Genomic DNA, 6,000 nt, shown 5'->3' on the forward strand with positions numbered 1-6,000 from the left:
AACAATCAGAGTAAAAAGCAAAAGATCAGTAGGAAGACGCCAGAACTCGTGGCTGAAAGACCTGAGGAGATGGTTCGACCGCTTATCCGTAGAAATCTTTCGCGCAGGTTTCCAAAACTAACAATTGCCATTTGGATCGCCAACCTTCGAAAGAAGAGGGCGCCATGAGAAGAAGAAGAACGAAATAAAAGAGTTAAATTCATTTTACTATCAACTGATTTACTGTGTATATAAAGTTGGCACATCAAAAAAGGCACCTAGCTTTAAAAGAAATACTTGAAAACGTACCTTAAATTTAGGCTGCAAATTTTTGTAATAAAACAGCGATATAACGCAAATATCAGAAATGAAAACGGAGACCTTCTGACGGACCTCTGCAGCATAAACGAGATACGTATTAATAATATTTTTTCCCTCACAAAGAACAATATAAATACAGTTTTGAAAACAGTAGAGGACAAAGATCTATGATAAACTATATTCTGTCGAATAGAGAGTTACAGCCCTATCAAATCTTAGATGTAAGAGTACGAACATCAGCAAAAATAGGAAGCGATCATAAATTGGTAGGTATTGTGCAAAATCCGAATGAAAACATATATGTAATAACAAAACACCAGAATACACCACAAAAATAAAAGTCGAAAGCTTACAGGATGACTCCACAAGATACCTATTCCAAAAAAGAATAACCGAAAAAAGCAGAAACACATATATCACAGAAAGTGATGGAGTCGAAGAAAACTGGGCAAAAATTAGGTCTAATATATATTTTTTTTTTTTTTTGGACTGTGGTGGAAACGGTCTAAACGGACTAGGGAAGGTGTCCCTAGTACTGTTGGACTCCGGAAAGGGATACTGGATCCGGAAGGGGACACATGCTAACGCACGCTACCCAGTGTAGGGCCTCGTGCCCCGCATGCCCCCCTGGCCGGTCGCCTACCAACTAAAACCACCCCTTCTTCGACCCAGAATACCCCCGGACGAGTTCCTTAGAGAACGAAACATGGGAGTATCCTGCGCTGACTGGACGGAATGTGCTAGGACTGTGCCAAGATTATCGTACAATTTACCTATGCCACAGTATATTGCTTAAAAAGAATCAGTAGGTTCACTCTCGTATTTTCACGGTTCCAATTTTGAATCCACTCCTGGCTGATTGCGCAATAGATTTGGCGAAAAATGCCGCTGTTGGAAGATTTAAAATATTCCATCAGTTTCATAGAATAGTCCAAATTTATAATAAAATAATAATTAATATAGAAGTTCTTCAAAAAGAGGAAAATAAATTTTATAAATGGTAAAATTCTTCACATAACCACTATACACACTTCTAAAGTTTGAAAAATCATATTGCCTGATTGACTTATTCTATTCTCAAATAATTAATCATAAGTATCTATCCATTGATTGAAACTACAGTTATTTCAGTAATTTATATATAAATTTCATTTATTTGTTGGTATATAGTTGGTTTTATAAGTTTATTTCGTTTTTAATACATATTAATGTGATATTTCTCCAGTTTTCTAAGTGGTTTTATTATTTTAAACGACGGATTATGATGAATTCAGCCAAAACAAGAGTTTATTATTGCTGTGTATATAGAAAAAATTCCAGGGACCATAACAACTTGAACTTGAGTTTCTTCAGGTTTCCCAAGGATGAAAATCGGTAAGAACTAAATTCTCTATTTAATATAATTGACCTCATCGGTGTTGTATTTTTAGGTTTGCAGAATGGAAGAAAATTGTTCAATGTGAAAAACTTGTACTAAATAGTACTTGTAGAACTGCAGTACTGATCAGCTTGATATCATAAAGAATTTCTACGTCCTTGGAAATCAATATATCGCTGTTCCAGAAGTATAAACACATAATTGTAAAATTTTGAAAAATGACTTTATTGTGTTGGAGGGCTCAAAACTGCGTTTTCTATATATATTTTTAAATCATCATAACTGTACTTACGGAATCACCGGTCATGGCGAAACTCGTAAGTACAATTACGACGATTTACAAATATGTTGAAAATGCAGTTTTGATCCCTCCAACACAATAAAGTATTTTTTTAAAATTTTACAGTTATGTCACTATACTTCCAGAACAGCGATATATGCTTTCACTTTGCCATCGTTGTCTGAAAGTGGAATCTGATTTTGTCTTTCAAAATTAAGATTCGACTGTTACTGTTCCTGTCTGTGAGTAGGTATCTTAGCTGGGTGTAACATATGTTCTACTATTTTATTTTCTGCAGAAACTATATAACATGCCTCCTAAAATCCAGCTTTGGTTTGATTCTTCATGCTTTAGTCTTAAAAACAATGTCGCATGTTAGCATTGAATCAATTAATTTTGTACTTAGCCTGATGCCTTCTTTAAGTCAATAAATCAAAATTTGTCTTAAAGGAAATCTATTTTTATATATCATAGTGCCCTATCATATCTTGTATGTCCCTATACGTTCATTAATATTGAAGATACTGCGTAGTGCCCTTTTAGTCGTCGCCTTGTTAATTTTTTCTATCTGAATATATTCGTTATATCCTCTCCTTTCTTTTGCCATGTCGCATGTTAGGATTTAATCAGTTTTTTATTTTGTACTGGACCTGAGGCATTTTTTAAGTAAAAAAATCAAAATTTGTCTTATGGTAAATCTATTTTTATTCATAGTACCCTATCATATCTTTTATGTCGTTATACGTTCATTAATATTGAAGATACTGCGTAGTGCCCTTTAAGTAGTCGCCTTGTTTATTTTTTCTATCTGAATATATTATTTATATCCTCCTCTTTCATTTGCCATGTCGCATGTTAAGATTCAATCAGTTGTTTATTTTGTACTGAACCTGAGCCTTAAGTCAAAAAATCAAAATTTGTCTTATGGTAAATCTATTTTTATTCATAGTACCCTATCAGATCTCGTATGTCGCGATACGTTCATTAATATTGAAGATACTGTGTAGTGACCTTTCAGTTAACGTATCACACGCTCCAATGCCGAAATGTGTATTTGTTCTGTCTCAACAGCGTTTTTACAGCTTTTACTTAAATTACATTTAATTTTGGTAGATGTTGGTAGTTCAGATTTCTTTCCTAGATGGCGTAGTTACCTTACTGAATAAACAGTGTGACTTGTCATCCTAGCCTTTTATATATATAGATTCTCCCAATTTTAAATGTGCGTAAAAATATAAGTTTGACTAACTACGTTATGAACGTAGTGATCCTGCAGTGGGATCTTTGGGCTATATGACTTTTTTTCATTTCATTATTTTGTTATTAATAAGTTGTGATTGTGAATATATATATATATATATATATATATATATATATATATATATATATATATACATATATATATATATATATATATATACATATATATATATATATATATATATATATATATATATATATATATATATATATATATATATATATATATATATATATATTCTATTCTAACTTGTATTCATAGTTCGCTACTTGTGTTTTTATAATCCTATTTTTATTATAACTGGTATTGTAAAATTCAAATCCTTAAAATATAATTTATAATTCAAATGTATTATTATTTTTTTATCTATAGAAATTAGTTTTCTCATTAGCTCTTCGTTTTATGAGATTTCTACCCAGTAACAGTGAATATAGTGTGATTTTCTAATAAATACAAAAAATTTAATATTCGATTAATCAAAACTGATGGATTCAACATACTTAATACATTTTGAAGGACAAACAGTAATAATTATTTTGGGAAACTATTGATAATTGTCGAAAACACTAAATTTAGGAAAGTATTCAATTCCGAAAATCTAATTAAATTTTAGGTCGCCACAAGTCACTTTTTTCCTATTTATTTTCGAGCAGTGTATTAAAAATTATATTGAGCAGTGTATCAAAAACTGGAATTTATCTGCGCGTGGAAGTAATGCGCGTGAAAAAAATGGAACATGAAGAACAAAGGACTGGCGGCAGAGTGAACCTACTGATTCTTTTTAAGCAATATACTGTGCCTATGCTGCTATTCTGATAACGGGTAGCAGATAGGGAAGGTTCGGTTTCCTTACAGGCGAGGAAGATGTAATATAATACTTGTCGTTGTTAACCGGGAGTAGTGATGGTGTACGCAGACTAATGAGAGAGAGAGAGAGAGAGAAAAGGAAAAAAGAAAATATAGTAGGGTACGTGCTTAATGGCTAGTAGGGCCATCACTTTTTTTAGAACCTTTATTATCAATACATAGCCCAGTTTATGCGTTATCACGTACTTACGTTATTATGTTACGCGGCGATTTTCGAAGATTGCGCAGCACGTGCCGATTAAGTGTAAGGTGCGGGAAGACACCTCCCTCATCTTGCTTGTTCAGCTCTTTCTATCATGGTCTTTCTTTTCATTATCTTTGTGATGTGGTCTATTATGTACTCAAAATTCTGTTTATTAAGCATCGCGATCTGCATTATGTTATTGGGCGTTATCGCTCCTAGCCTGTTCAGCAGCCTATTTTGTTCGGGTGCGAAGACATTACATTGGAAAATGCAATGCTCCGCGTCATCCTTTACGTCGCATGTTGAGCACCTATCCTCGTTGGATTTTTTGATAGTATGTGTGTAAGACCTGAAAGATCCATGTCCAGTCAAAAACTGTGTAAAGTAGTAATTCACTCGTTTAAACTTACATTGGTACCACGCCACCACATCAGGGATGAGCGTTTTGGTCCATTGAGCTTTCGTCGTCTGTGCCTCCCATTCCGTTTGCCATTCTATAAGCATTTGTTCCCTTATGGTAGCTCTGGTCTGTGGGATGTGGCCGTTTTGGTTTTCATAGAGCAACTGCCGCTCTCTGGCCAGAAGGTGAATGGGGAGTGTACCCGCGATTGTCTGTAGGGCCACCGTGGACGTGGTTCTGTACGCACTTGTGACCTTAAGAAGAGGTTTTCTCTGTGCTCTTGTTAACAAATCTTTATACTTTTTATATCTAAGGACATCGATCCAGACGGGGGTTCCATATAGGAGGGTCGACTGCATAATATGTAGGTAAAGTCTTCTTTTATTGCTGCTTGGCCCCCCTAAGTTTGGTATTATTCGCTGGATGGCTGCTGTCTGTGCTTCCGCCTTCTTGGTCACTCTTGAGAGATGGCTTGAGAAACGCAAGCCTCTGTCCAAATCTATACCTAAATATTTAGCACAGTTGGTTGCTTTAAGCTCATTGCTACCTATCCGGAAGATCAATTCCGGTCCGTCTCTCGGGGCTTTAAGGATGACCGCTTCGGTCTTTCCACCCGACAATTCTAAGTCATTATTCATCATTCACCTATTTACTTTATCAAAGCAGTTGTTTACTGCATCGACGACTTCCAAATAATTGTCACCCGTTGTTAAAATGGCTAAATCGTCAGCATAGGCTATTGCCATGCTATTTCTACCGTAGTCTATGTCTAGTACCCCATTATATAACACATTCCATAACGTTGGGCCTAGTACGGATCCTTGCGGTACACCGGCTGTCAGACTGATTTCTACATTTTTTGCCACAATTAGGTGTCTATCACTTAGATATCTTTTTATGATATTTACCAGGTATGCCGACACCTCGGCGATCTCTAGTCTATTAATGATGTGAGCCCAGTTTGCGGAATTAAACGCGTTCTTCACATCAAACATTGTTAGGACAGCCCATCTTCTTCTTGTGTTTTTTACGGTGTCTGTAATGTGTTTGACCACATCTATCGCCGACCTTGATTTCCTAAATCCGTAATGTCTAGTCGAGATGATGTCTTTTTCACTCAACTCCTCTTCAAGGCGATTTTTAATAATGTTTTCGTATAGTTTCCCCATGCAGTCTAAGAGACAAATCGGCCGATAAGAGTTGGCTTCGTCCGGATCTTTGCCGGGTTTCGGTATGAGTGCCAGTCTCGCACGTTTGAGGTCTTCGGGAAAATCTTGTCTCACAAGCAGCTGATTAAAGATGCGTATTACCGTTTCTGGTTTTAGCATTG

This window comes from Diabrotica undecimpunctata, chromosome 5, assembly GCF_040954645.1.
Source record: "Diabrotica undecimpunctata isolate CICGRU chromosome 5, icDiaUnde3, whole genome shotgun sequence".
Lineage (NCBI taxonomy): Eukaryota > Metazoa > Arthropoda > Insecta > Coleoptera > Chrysomelidae > Diabrotica > Diabrotica undecimpunctata.